This window comes from Eubalaena glacialis, chromosome 11 (genome assembly GCF_028564815.1).
Source record: "Eubalaena glacialis isolate mEubGla1 chromosome 11, mEubGla1.1.hap2.+ XY, whole genome shotgun sequence".
Lineage (NCBI taxonomy): Eukaryota > Metazoa > Chordata > Mammalia > Artiodactyla > Balaenidae > Eubalaena > Eubalaena glacialis.
In genome coordinates, this window is record NC_083726.1 from 41,654,281 (window position 1) to 41,670,014 (window position 15,734).

At 38.0% G+C, this 15,734-nt stretch overlaps 1 protein-coding gene across 1 annotated transcript in view; it reads right to left on the minus strand.

The window, feature by feature from the left end:
- Positions 1-15,734, minus strand: part of NAV3 (neuron navigator 3) — a 580,735-nt gene that overhangs the window by 253,125 nt on the left and 311,876 nt on the right. The gene's annotated exons all lie outside the window — the stretch shown is intronic.

The window sequence follows — 15,734 nt, forward strand, 5'->3', positions numbered from 1 at the left end:
TTGGCATCATTTTATGAAACAATTGCAAATGCCTAAGCTATTTTATTTGAACTGTCATATCCCATTTCAGCCTCTTGAAATTCATTTATATAAGAGAATAGAGGAAGCAAATGCAGTTATTACATAGAAATTATAATACAGAATTGAGGAGCAGATTATGAGCCATAAGGTTGGCAATCTACATAAAGTAGAGGTGTCTCTCCAATCACAGATTATGATAGAAGAAAAATCTGAAACTGTTCAAAAACTTCACAAAAATAAAATGTTACTAACTTTGCAAATGTTATAGGCACTTACTGATGTAACGTAATCTAAATGTAAGGAAATAAATAAGTTAAGACTTTAATTTCATGAATGGCTCATATGGACATATTAATACATTTATTACAAGGCAGACTATAATATGTGATATGATAGAAGAATGCAAAATTTGAAATGAGAATAGAGGAGGGCAATTAACTGAGAAATATACACATAAAAATGTGTTATAGAAGCACTGGAATTAGAACTGGAAACATAATAGAACCTAAAGATAGGAAGTGAAGGAAAGGGCTTTCCCCACAGAGGGGACAAGATACAGAAAGGCAGAGGAAAAAAGGAATCAAGGGCACAGTTGTAAATTATATAATTAAGGCAGGATGCCTGAAATTATGACAAATTAGACTGGAAAGGTAAATTGAGCCTTGTAGTCATGAGCATTAAGTGCCAAGCAAAATGTAAAAAATGCTTTTTTTATTTCTAACAAAACTAATACAAGTTTTTGTAAAAATAAAATAAAATAGAAGTGTAGAAACTGAGAAATGAAGGTTTCCCCACAACTTGCAACCCCACCCACATTTGAATAACTTGGTATAAATAGTTCTAGAATTTTTTCTACGCCTACACACTTCACCACATGACACAATATTACACACACATACACATACTCATGATAGAATGCGTAACCAAATCTAGCTCAATTTTACGTATCACTGCATTTTTCAGTTTTTTATGTAACAGTATTTTAATAACACTTCTAAAACCATTTCGCATATATTTTCTCACTATTTTTGATGTAATATTATACATAATATCAATCCCCTGTTGAAGGATATTTAATTTTTTTTAAATGTTTCTACTGCATCTAAATTTGTAAGATACATCTTATATATGTATCTTGGCACATTCATATACTAGTATTTTTTACAGGACCAAAACCTAAAAGTGGGACCACTAAGTTTTTTTAATGTATCCTAGGTACAAACATTCCAAAATACAACATAGAAGAAAAAGAGGGTGTTTCTTTATTTTAGAAAATACAAAGTGGCATCTTAATGCATATGTAGTGGTATTAAGTGTCCTGAAAGACAAATAATTTGAAGCATCCTTTCGCATAAGAAAAACATATATGATAGCAACACTACATCTTTCTCCATGTTCATGATCTTCTTTATACTGAAGATATTAAAGTGTGAGAAAAATCACTTGCACAACTGTCTCCTGAATTAGAAAGCAAACACATGATTTCTAGATAGACACTTTTATTTGGTGATCATTTTCCTCAAGATTTTAGTCTGCTTGTGTTATTTTAAAATTTTAATTTTATAAGGATTTATACTGTTTAGAATATAAAAAATTGAGCACTTTCCCTTCATCTACGCATCAATCAAATGATAGCATTAATTGTTTGGTTTCTAGTAGAAATTTCAGGGCGAGCCAGGCTTGATTTGTGCCTATCCCCTAGGCAGTGAATTATAAGCACCAGTTAATTGACTTTAAAGGATCCACAAAGATGAAGAACATGAGTTCTGTAGTCAAGCAGACCTGGCTTTGAGGCCCAGCAGGCCGCTTGCCACCCCTGGGACATTGAACAAGTTGCTTATCCTTTCTAAACCTGATTCCTCATCTGCAAAATAAGGATAATAATAATACTTACATTATAAAATTGTGTCAGGAATAAATAAGATACCACTTGTAAAGTGCCTGTCACAGAGTTAGCCCTGAAAAAAGGTCTGCTGTTATTATCATTTTATGGCATCTAAGTGTTATTTGCTATGATGGCTTACCAACAAATATATGTTGATGTTATCATTTTGCAAAGGTTAAAAAATTTGAAAGTATTGGCGGTCGAAGACTGGAGAAACTGTATCGTTGCTTACTTACACTACTCACATCTCTGACTCCTGCTATCTTATTCACTGGGGCCACAGATCTGTCTGCCATCCAAACTCAGAGGAATGTATCCAATTTTAAGGCTGTGATGTTCTCATCCAGGCCTGCAATGCCTCCATCATGACACAACCTCCAACAAACTCCATGTTGCAAGGATTCTTCTTTTTTAATGAAGGCATTAAATTATGGAAAATATATTCATTTAACATTTATTTAAATATACACAGAATGGAATGTATTAAAAATAAAAACAATCATGCTTTTATTCTCCAAATGCATGTCAACAGTGCCTTAGCCTCTATCCAAATCCCTCCTGGGACTCAGGTGAGAAAACAGATGGGAAACCAGCTGGTTGGCTTCAAGACCTTGTTGGGATAGCCTCTGGCTGAGCTCATGAAACACGTTTTCACTTGGTCCAGGATTCCTTCTAGAGGAATCCCAAGCCCGAGTGCTTTGACTCGTCCAGCATCTCTAACACATGAAACTTTGCTCAGATAGTAGCTCTGACTTAGCTGCAATCAGAAAAATCTATTTAGACTAAATAAATGAATTTAAAAACTAAGTCCCATGCACTTTATTTACTTACTCTTTCTAACAGACATGTGTAGAAGATACCTGATTCAAGTTAATCAGTGATTTTCAAAGGGTTATAATCTAGATTAGGAAATATAAAACAATTACAAAGCAACTTATACATATATTTAAAATTAAATATATATAAACTTATATTTTCCTGTCTTTTAAAAAATAAAAAATTAAATTTAAAAAAGTGGACATATGAACTGTGTCTTTAAGGAGACAGTTTTCAAGCAAAGGACACATGGTATATAAATATATATATTTAAAACTCATCAATAAACTTTCTGTAATAACCTGATAAGAGAAGATACAAACAACCTTGTCAATCATCATTAGAATCTGTTGTTCAAATAAACACAACAGAATGGTGAAATCATGTCCGGATTTTGGATCAGAGCTCCAAAGTTGCCCTTGATTCATTCCCGTAAAAATAATCACAGCATTTAACCTCTTAGCCTCAGTTGAATGAGTGAAATGTGTGGTACTTATTTTGTAGGATTATGGTATGAATTATAGTTTTGTTTTTTTTTAGTGAAGAAACTGATATAATTGGAAATAATATCATATCAATTGTAAATCAATATTTGGTATTTTCTATAGCAGGGTCATTGAGTGTTTAAGTCATCAAGGTTGTGACCAAAGCTTTAAATATCATTTACCTTAAAACATCGGAGGAAAGCTGGCTTCAGATGTTTAAACTGCAATATTATGAATATAAATGTCATCTCATGTAATAATTATATTTCAGTTAATTCAGAAGAATTAATGAGATTACATTTACCAAAGTGCTACTTAGAAACTCTAGCACAGTTGTATGTTTAATAATGCATTTACAGTAATTTAAAATAATAGAAATTAAAGGCACCATGGTATACTTTATAGTTCATATTTATCAGCATGGGTTTTAGGGCCTATTACGCAACAGCAGGTATTCTTTAAGGAACAGTCTATATGGTTGGAATTTCTGCTCTGCCCCTCAATATCCATGTGGATACCGACTGAACATTTATTTCCTCTCAGTGTAAGATTTTTCTCATCTGTAAAATGGCAATAAGAGTATTACCTATTAATGGGATTATTGTGAGGAGTTAATAAATTTATACTTTTGGAACATGGCCTTTCACTTACTAAATATTTGTTAAATGTCAAATAGTATTATTAGTTCACGTTTTCATATTTACATTAATCATAATTAGTTTATTAACATTATACAAGAGTATCTTTGTCAAATCCTTAAATCTTAGCTGTCCACCCAAATGTAGTTGACCTAACTAATTAAGGAAAACTGCTGCAAGTTGTAATGATCTCTTAATTATTTGATCCTATAATATTTCTTTTACAGTGCTAATTTTTAAATTATAAAATAATAGGGTCAAATAGAAGGCAATATTCCTGATTTCAAGCTATACTATAAAGCTATGGTCATCAAAACAATATGGTACTAGCATAACAACAGATAAATAGACCAATGGAACAGAATTGAGAGCCTAGAAATAAAACCATGCATATATAATCAACTAATATTTGACAAAAGAGCTAAGAACACTCAGTGGAGAAAAGGCAGTCACTTCAATAAATGCTGCTGAGATAATTAGATAGTCACATGTGAAAGAATGAAACTGGTCCCATATCTTATGCCACTTAAAAAAAATTAACTCGATCTTGAATTGCAGTATCCATGCGGGCCCGCCGAACAGAGGCGTCAGGCGCAGCGGCTCCGTGCTGGGAACTCTCATCCAACGTGTGAGTTGCAGGGCCTCTGCACGGGCTCCCTACAGATGAATGTTTGGGAGGCTACCGAGAAGATGGCGGAAGAGTAAGACGCGGAGATCACCTTCCTTCCCACAGATACATTAGAAATACATCTACACGTGGAACTGCTCCTACAGAACACCCACTGAACGCTGGCAGAAAACGTCAGACCTCCCAAAAGGCAAGAAACTCCCCACGTACTTGGGTAGGGCAAAAGAAAAAAGAAATAACAGAGACAAAAGAATAGGGACGGGACCTGCACCAGTGGGAGGGAGCCGTGAAGGAGGAAATGTTTCCACACACTAGGAAGCCCCTTCGCGGGCAGAGACTGCGGGTGGCAGAGGGGGGAAGCTTCGGAGCCACGGAGGAAAGCGCAGCCACAGGGGTGCGGACGGCAAAGCGGAGAGATTCCCGCACAGAGGAGCGGTGCCGACCAGCACTCACCAGCCCGAGAGGCTTGTCTGCTCAGCCACAGGGGCGGGTGGGGACTGGGAGCTGAGGCTCGGGCTTCAGAGGTCGGATCCCAGGGAGAGGACTGGGGTTGGCGGCGTGAACACAGCCTGAAGGGGTTAGTGCACCACAGCTAGACGGGAGGGAGTCCGGGAAAAAGTCTGGACCTGCCGAAGAGGCAAGAGACTTTTTCTTCCCTCTTTGTTTCCTGGTGCGCGAGGAGAGGGGATTCAGAGCCCCGCCTAAACGAGCTCCAGAGACCGGCGCAATCTGCAGCTATCAGCGCGGACCCCACAGCAACAGGGGCGCAGAGGGAAAAGTGGAGAGACTCCTGCACAGAGGAGCGGCGCCGACCAGCACTCACCAGCCCAAGAGGCTTGTCTGCTCACCCGCCTGGGCGGGCAGGGGCTGGGAGCTGAGGCTCGGGCTTCCGTCGGGTCGCAGGGAGAGGACTGGGGTTGGCGGCGTGAACACAGCCTGAAGGGGTTAGCGCACCACAGCTGGCTGGGAGGGAGTCCGGGAAAAAGTCTGCAGCTGCCGAAGAGGCAAGAGACTTTTTCTTGCCTCTTTGTTTCGCGGCGTGCAAGGAGAAGGGATTCAGAGCGCCGCCTAAACGAACTCCAGAGACGGGCGCGAGCCGCGGCGATCAGCGCGGACCCCAGAGACGGGCATGAGACGCTAAGGCTGCTGCTGCCGCCACCAAAAAGCCTGTGTGCGAGCACAGGTCACTCTCCACACCTCCCCTCCCGGGAGCCGGTGCAGCCCGCCACGGCCAGGCTCCCGTGATCCAGGGACAACTTCCCCGGGAGAATGCACGGCGCGCCTCGGGCTGGTGCAACGTCACGCCGGCCTCTGCCGCCGCAGGCTCGCCCCGCATCTGTACCCCTCCCTCCCCCCGGCCTGAGTGAGCCAGAGCCCCTGAAGCAGCTGCTCCTTTAACCCCGTTCTGTCTGGGTGGGGAACAGATGCCCTCAGGCGACCTACACGCAGAGGCGGCTCCAAATCCAAAGCTGAACCCCGGGAGCTGTGCGAACAAAGAAGAGAAAGGGAAATCTCTCCCAGCAGCCTCAGAAGCAGCGGATTAAAACTCCACAAACAACTTGATGTGCCTGCATCTGTTGAATACCTGAATAGACAACGAATCATCCCAAATTCAGGAGGTGGACTTTGGGAGCAGGATATATTAATTTTTCCCCTTTTCCTTTTTTTGTGAGTATATATGTATATGCTTCTGGGTGAGATTTTGTCTGTATAGCTTTGCTTTATAATAGCTTTATTTTACTTCACTATATTTTATCCTCTGTCTTTCTATTTTTTCTCCCTTTTACTCTGAGCCGTGTGGATGAAAGCCTCTTGGTGCTCCAACCAGGCATCAGGGCTGTGCCTCTGAGGTGGGAGAGCCAACTTCAGGACACTGGTCCACAAGAGACCTCCCAGCTCCACGTAATACCAAATGGCGAAAATCTCTCAGAGATCTCCATCTCAACATCAAGACCCAGCTTCACTCAACGACCAGCAAGCTACAGTGCTGGAACCCTATGCCAAACAACTAGCAAAACAGGAACACAGCCCCATCCATTAGCAGAGAGGCTGCCTAAAATCATAATAAGGCCACAGACACCCCAAAATACACCACCAGATGTGGACGTGCCCACCAGAAAGACAACATCCAGCCTCATCCACCAGAACACAGGCACTAATTCCCTCCACCAGGAAGCCTACACAACCCACTGAACCAACCTTAGCCACTGGGGACAGATACCAAAAACAACGGGAACTACGAACCTGCAGCCTGTGAAAAGGAGACCCCAAACACAGTAAGATAAGCAAAATGAGACGACAGAAAAACACACAGCAGATGAAGGAGCAGGGTCAAAACACACCAGACCTAACAAATGAAGAGGAAATAGGTAGTCTACCTGAAAAAGAATTCAGAATAATGATAGTAAGGATGATCCAAAATCTTGGAAATAGAATAGACAAAATGCAAGAAACATTTAACAAGGACGTAGAAGAACTAAAGAGGAACCAAGCAACGATGAAAAACACAATAAATGAAATTAAAAATACTCTAGATGGGATCAATAGCAGAATAACTGAGGCAGAAGAACGGATAAGTGACCTGGAAGATAAAATGGTGGAAATAACTACTGCAGAGCAGAATAAAGAAAAAAGAATGAGGAGAACTGAGGACAGTCTCAGAGACCTCTGGGACAACATTAAACACACCAACATTCGAATTATAGGGGTCCCAGAAGAAGAAGAGACAAAGAAAGGGACTGAGAAAATATTTGAAGAGATTATAGTTGAAAACTTCCCTAATATGGGAAAGGAAATAGTTAATCAAGTCCTGGAAGCACAGAGAGTCCCATACAGGATAAATCCAAGGAGAAACACGCCAAGACACATATTAATCAAACTGTCAAAAATTAAGTATAAAGAAAACATATTAAAAGCAGCAAGGGAAAAACAACAAATAACACACAAGGGAATCCCCATAAGGTTAACAGCTGATCTTTCAGCAGAAACTCTGCAAGCCAGAAGGGAGTGGCAGGATATACTTAAAGTGATGAAGGAGAAAAACCTACAACCAAGATTACTCTACCCAGCAAGGATCTCATTCAGATTTGATGGAGAAATTAAAACCTTTAGAGACAAGCAAAAGCTGAGAGAGTTCAGCACCACCAAACCAGCTTTACAACAAATGCTAAAGGAACTTCTCTAGGCAAGAAACACAAGAGAAGGAAAACACCTACAACAACAAACCCAAAACATTTAAGAAAATGGGAATAGGAACATACATATCGATAATTACCTTAAATGTAAATGGATTAAATGCTCCAACCAAAAGACACAGACTGGCTGAATGGATACAAAAACAAGACCCATACATATGCTGTCTACAAGAGACCCACTTCAGACCTAGAGACACATACAGACTGAAAGTGAGGGGATGGAAAAAGATATTCCATGCAAATGGAAATCAAAAGAAAGCTGGAGTAGCAATTCTCATATCAGACAAAATAGACTTTAAAATAAAGACTATTACAAGAGACAAAGAAGGACACTATATAATGATCAAGGGATCAATCCAAGAGGAAGGTATAACAATTGTAAATATTTATGCACCCAACATAGGAGCACCTCAATACATAAGGCAAATACTAACAGCCATAAAAGGGGAAATCGACAGCAACACAATCATAGTAGGGGACTTTAACACCCCACTTTCACCAATGGACAGATCATCCAAAATGAAAATAAATATGGAAACACAAGCTTTAAATGATACATTAAACAAGATGGACTTAATTGATATTTATAGGACATTCCACCCAAAAACAACAGAATACACATTTTTCTCAAGTGCTCATGGAACATTCTCCAGGATAGATCATATCTTGGGTCACAAATCAAGCCTTGGTATATTTAATAAAATTGAAATCGTATCAAGTATCTTTTCTGACCACAATGCTATGAGACTAGATATCAATTACAGGAAAAGATCTGTAAAAAATACAAACACATGGAGGGTACACAATACACTACTTAATAACGAAGTGATCACTGAAGAAATCAAAGGGGAAATCAAAAAATACCTAGAAACAAATGACAATGGAGACACGATGACCCAAAACCTATGGGATGCAGCAAAAGCAGTTCTAAGAGGGAAGTTTATAGCAATACAAGCCTACCTCAATAAACAGGAAACATCTCGAATAAACAACCTAACCTTGCACCTGAAGCAATTAGAGAAAGAAGAACAAAAAAACTCCAAAGCTAGCAGAAGGAAAGAAATCATAAAGATCAGATCAGAAATAAATGAAAAAGAAATGAAGGAAACAATAGCAAAAATCAATGAAACTAAAAGCTGGTTCTTTGAGAAGAAAAAACAAAATTGATAAACCATTAGCCAGACTCATCAAGAGAAAAAGGGAGAAGACTCAAATCAATAGAATTAGAAATGAGAAAGGAGAAGTAACCACTGACACTGCAGAAATACAAACGATCATGAGAGATTACTACAAGCAACTCTATGCCAATAAAATGGACAACCTGGAAGAAATGGACAGATTCTTAGAAATGCACAACCTGCCGAGACTGAACCAGGAAGAAATAGAAAATATGAACAGACCAATCACAAGCACTGAAATTGAAACTGTGATAAAAAATCTTCCAACAAACAAAAGCCCAGGACCAGATGGCTTCACAGGCGAATTCTATCAAACATTTAGAGAAGAGCTAACACCTATCCTTCTCAAACTCTTCCAAAATATTGCAGAGGGAGGAACACTCCCAAACTCATTCTACGAGGCCACCATCACCCTGATACCAAAACCAGACAAAGATGTCACAAAGAAAGAAAACTACAGGCCAATATCACTGATGAACATAGATGCAAAAATCCTCAACAAAATACTAGCAAACAGAATCCAACAGCACATTAAAAGGATCATACACCATGACCAAGTGGGGTTTATTCCAGGAATGCAAGGATTCTTCAATATATGCAAATCAATCAACGTGATACACCATATTAACAAATTGAAGGAGAAAAACCATATGATCATCTCAATAGATGCAGAGAAAGCTTTCGACAAAATTCAACACCCATTTATGATAAAAGCCCTGCAGAAAGTAGGCATAGAGGGAACTTTCCTCAACATAATAAAGGCCATATATGACAAACCCACAGCCAATATTGTCCTCAATGGTGAAAGACTGAAAACATTTCCACTAAGATCAGGAACAAGACAAGGTTGCCCACTCTCACCACTATTATTCAACATAGTTTTGGAAGTGTTAGCCACAGCAATCAGAGAAGAAAAAGAAATAAAAGGAATCCAAATCGGAAAAGAAGAAGTAAAGCTGTCACTGTTTGCAGATGACATGATACTATACATAAAGAATCCTAAAGATGCTACCAGAAAACTGCTAGAGCTAATCAACAAATTTGGTAAAGTAGCAGGATACAAAATTAATGCACAGAAATCTCTTGCATTCCTATAAATGAATGATGAAAAATCTGAAAGAGAAATTAAGGAAACACTCCTATTTACCACTGCAACAAAAAGAATAAAATACCTAGGAATAAACCTACCTAAGGAGACAAAAGACCTGTATGTAGAAAATTATAAGACACTGATGAAAGAAATTAAAGATGATACAAATAGATGGAGAGATATACCATGTTCTTGGATTGGAAGAATCAACATTGTGAAAATGACTCTACTACCCAAAGCAATCTACAGATTCAATGCAATCCCTATCAAACTACCACTGGCATTTTTCACAGAACTAGAACAAAAAATGTCACAATTTGTATGGAAACACAAAAGACCCCGAATAGCCAAAGCAATCTTGAGAACGAAAAATGGAGCTGGAGGAATCAGGCTCCCTGACTTCAGACTATATTACAAAGCTACAGTAATCAAGACAGTTTGGTACTGGCACAAAAACAGAAATATAGATCAATGGAACAGGATAGAAAGCCCAGAGATAAACCCACGCACATATGGTCACCTTATCTTTGATAAAGGAGGCAAGCATATACAGTGGAGAAAAGACAGCCTCTTCAATAAGTGGTGCTGGGAAAATTGGACTGATACATGTAAAAATATGAAATTAGAACACTCCCTGACACCATACACAAAAATAAACTCAAAATGGATTAAAGACCTAAGTGTAAGGCCAGACACTATCAAACTCTTAGAGGAAAACATAGGCAGAACACTCTATGACATAAATCACAGCAAGATTCTTTTTGACCCAGCCCCTAGAGAAATGGAAATAAAAACACAAATAAACAAATGGGACCTAATGAAACTTAAAAGCTTTTGCACAGCAAAGGAAACCATAAGCAAGACCAAAAGACAACCCTCAGAATGGGAGAAAATATTTGCAAATGAAGCAACTGACAAAGGATTAATCTCCAAGATTTACAAGCAGCTCATGCAGCTCAATAACAAAAAAACGGACAACCCAATCCAAAAATGGGCAGAAGACCTAAATAGACATTTCTCCAAAGAAGATATACAGATTGCCAACAGACACATGAAAGAATGCTCAACATCATTAATCATTAGAGAAATGCAAATCAAAACTACAATGAGATATCATCTCACACCTGTCAGATTGGCCATCATCAAAAAATCTAGAAACAATAAATGCTGGAGAGGGTGTGGAGGAAAGGGAACCCTCTTGCACTGTTGGTGGGAATGTAAATTGATACAGCCACTATGGAGAACAGTATGGAGGTTCCTTAAAAAACTACAAATAGAACTACCATACGACCCAGCAATCCCACTACTGGGCATATAACCTGAGAAAACCATAGTTCAAAAAGAGTCATGTACCAAAATGTTCATTGCAGCTCTATTTACAATAGCCAGGACATGGAAGCAACCTAAGTGTCCATCATCGGATGAATGGATAAAGAAGATGTGGCACATATATACAATGGAATATTACTCAGCCATAAAAAGAAATGAAATGGAGGTATTTGTAATGAGGTGGATGGAGTTAGAGTCTGTCATACAGAGTGAAGTAAGTCAGAAAGAGAAAAACAAATACAGTATGCTAACACATATATATGGAATCTAAGGGGGAAAAAAAAAAGGTCATGAAGAACCTAGTGGCAAGACGGGAATAAAGACACAGACCTACTAGAGAATGGACTTGAGGATATGGGGAGGGGAAGGGGTGAGATGTGACAGGGTGAGAGAGTGTCATGGACATATATACACTACCAAATGTACAATAGATAGCTAGTGGGAAGCAGCCGCATAGCACAGGGAGATCAGCTCGGTGCTTTGTGACCACCTAGAGGGGTGGGATGGGGAGGGTGGGAGAGAGGGAGATGCAAGAGGGAAGAGGTATGGGAACATATGTATATGTATAACTGATTCACTTTGTTATAAAGCAGAAACTAACACACCATTGTAAAGCAATTATACTTCAATAAAGATGTTTAAAAAAAAAAAAAATTAACTCAAAATGGATTAAGACCTGAAACCATGAAACCCCTAGAAACAAATACAGAAATAAATTCCTTGACATGGGTCTTGGGAATGAAGTTTTGGATATGACATCTAAAGCACAAGAAACAAAACAAAACAAAACAAAAAACAAGTGGGACTACACCAAACTACGAAGCTTCTGCACAGCAAAAGAAATCATCAACAAAGTGAAAAGACAACCCATGGAATGGGAAAAAATTATTTGCAAATAGTATAATCTGATAAAGGAATACCTAAAATATATAAAGAAATTGTACAATTCAATACCAAAAATACAAATAACCCAATTAAAAATAGGCAAAGGATTTGAATAGACATTTGTCCAAAGAAAATACATAAAATTCCAACAGGTATAAGAAAAGATGTTCAATATCACTAGTCATTAGGGAAATGCAAATTAAAACCACAGTGTGATAGCACCTCACGCCTGTTAGAATTGCTGTTAACAAAAAGACAAGAGATAACAAATGCTGAGATGGATATGGAGAAAAGGGAACCCCTGTGTACTACTGGTGGAATTTTAAATTGGTATAGCCACTAGGGAAATTAGTATGGAGGATATTCAAGCAGTTAAAAATAGAACTACCATATGATCTAGCATTTCTACTTCTGGAAATATATACAAAGGAAATAGAAACGCTAACTCAAAAAGATATCTGCAACCCTGTGTTCATAGGAGCATTATTTACAATAGCTAAGACATAGAAAAAAACCTAAGTGTCCATCGATGGATGAATGGGAAAACAAATTGTGGTACATATATAGATATATAAAATATAGATATATAAATTTACACACACACACACGATGGAATGTTATTCACTCATAGAAAATGAGGAAATCCTACTATTTGCCACAATATGAATGAAACTTGAAGGCATTATGCTAAGTGGAATAAGTCATACAGAGAAATACAAATATTGTATAATCTCACTTACATGTGGAATCTAAAAACAAATGAAAAAACCTCATTGAAAAAAGATCAGACTTGTGGTTACCAGAGGCGGAGGGTGGAGGGGGAGGGGGAATTGGAGAAAGGTGGAAAAAGGTACAAACTTCCAGTTACAAGATAAATAAGCACTAAGGATGTAATGCGTGGCATGATGACTACAGTTAATACTGCTATATGATACATAGGAAATTTGTTAAGAGAGTTAATCCTGTGAGTTCTCATCACAAGAAGACTCCCCCTCCCATTTTTTTCTTTTTACTGTATCTATGTATATGAGAAGTTGGATGTTAACTGAACCTACTGTGGTAATAATTTCACAGTATATGTAAACCAAACCATCAGGCTGTATGCCTTAAATGTATACAGTGATGTATATCAATTATTTCTCAATAAAACGGCAAATGAATAAATAATAAACATGGCTGTAAAAAAAAAAACAAACAAAAATAGAAGACAAAATATAGACATCATACTGCTTTTATCCTGTTACAGTAAAACAACATCAGAAGATCTACTTTGGTTCTCCATTGCGTCTTAAACTTTTGTTTATGATGATTTTTTTTTTTTTTTTTTTACTACTGACAATATAATGCACTGCCTTTGTGTATCACAGCAAACTGCTCCTGAATTTTTTAACCATAATTCAGTATTTGATGAGTGTATTATAAGTAACCTGACAGTTATATAAAAATGATTATGACTGTTTTTGTTACTGCATACACTACACTGAGGTATACAAATGTTTCAATGAGACACAATAATTTATTTTTAATGAGTGCTAAATGATCAAAGAAATGTAGAGAAGTAGGTGGGGAAAGGCAGCCTCTTCAGTCAAGAGCCTATTTTAACAGAAAGACACTAACCTATAACCTACTTAGAAAATATTATAAATGAAGTCAGATGATTTTAAATATTAGTTGAGCTGGTTTCAACCCTGCATTTATTTATACACATTAGTTTCTCCCCAACATTCAAGGAGTAGTGATATATTCCCGTAAGCACTGCTCTCTGGTTTAGTCAAATTACAGGTTTTGAGAAGTCAAATAGGCTCTTCTAATCCGTAGCAGAAAGAAACTGTTTTGAAAACCAACAATTTTAACAGTAATAATTGGGCTTTCACATTACATAAATCAGCAAAGGACTAAGCACATAAAAGATAAGCCATAAATGGTAGATTAGGGAAGAGTGACCAGTGATGAAAGTATTTTTTCCCACAAAGAGAAGAATTAGTCCTGGGAAGAGAACTGGAAGGAAGGGAAAGTGCTAAGATTCGACCTAACAGGCCACCTCTCTGGGTGGAGTTTCATAGTAGCATCTGGACCCGAGAAGGACTCACAAAGCATAACATCTACCAAAAGTTTATGGGAGAGCATCCATTTTTTCTTCCAATTCCTGAGAACCATATGGGATTTTCTAAGGGAAAGCAAGTGATCCCAGAGAGTATTTGAAATCAGGACAGGAAGAATGCTTAGACCTAATATGGGAAAGGACAAAAAGCAAGAAATATGTGAGCACAGGTTATGATAACTCCAGTCTGACAGACATCATAAATTTCACCACTTACCAGACAGTGACACTGATGGGCACTAACGGCCCATAAGATGTGGCATCATGGTGCCGTGGTAGTAAGTACCCTTGTTCACCAACCCTCCCCAGACTATCACTTCAGGGAGAAAGATGTACAAGGGAAGGAGAAGAATCTGAAGTTGACTCGGCCTATTCTGATAGGACTGAACTTTAAACCAGAAGTAACTGAATACTTTGAATTGGGAAAAATAAATTTTCTCCTGCTGGACAGAAATAGACATTTGAGAGGTGAGCTTATATATATATTCATTTTTTATAAAAATAGAATCTACCTCTTTGTTTATTATTATTATTATTTTGGTCACGCTACGCAGCTTATGGGGTCTTAGTTTCCCGACCAGGGATCAAACCTGGGCCCCCTGCAGTGGAAGAGCAGAGTCCTAACCACTGGACCGCCAGGGAATTCCCTATATATTCTTTTTAAAAGCTATAATTTTGTACACCTCAGTGTATGATTCAAAACTCTATGAGTGATAGGCAATGTTGGGCAAAGGAGATTAGAAAAAGTACAGTATGGAATTAAGACCTGAAACATGCTATTTTTACTCAGTTTGAAATCTGATCACAGACTGGATCTTCAGTTGCCATCACAGAACTGATATGACCAAAAGATCCATGGAGTTCAATGTCATGACTCTTGCAGACCTTCTAGAAATCTCAATACTGAGGGCTATGAGGGACTATTATAAAATGAACCCATTAAAAGCTTTTGATAATATAAACATCATCACAATATATGTAATAGATTCACCAAGTAAATGGTTCAACTCAGCTAGTTTATTTCTCAGTTTTTACATCAAGGAAAATACTATTAATGAACTTTTTTAAAAAATTTCAAGTTTGAAGGTTGATTAAAAGTGAATATTGATGAGTCAACAACCCCAGAAAATCAGAAGAAGGTCTATGAAAGCAGGTAAATTCTAAAGTAAACATAAAATAAACTCTAATAATTTCCTTTTGCTTTTTTTCTTTATTTCTCACACCCAATCTCTGACCCAGTTCTGTTAATTCTATCTCCTTAATATCTTTTGACCCTTCGGCTCCATCACTGCTGTAATTATTCTGGTTCAGCTTTTCATCATCTCTCACCCAAATTGCTTTAAAAGTCCTAGAAACTGTCTCTAAATTAGGCAGGGTATGCACTAAACTATTCTATACACTATAGATAGGGACTGCTTTAAAATGCAAATCTGATAAAGTAATTTACCTTCCTACCTAAAAATCACAAGAGGGCTCACACTTGA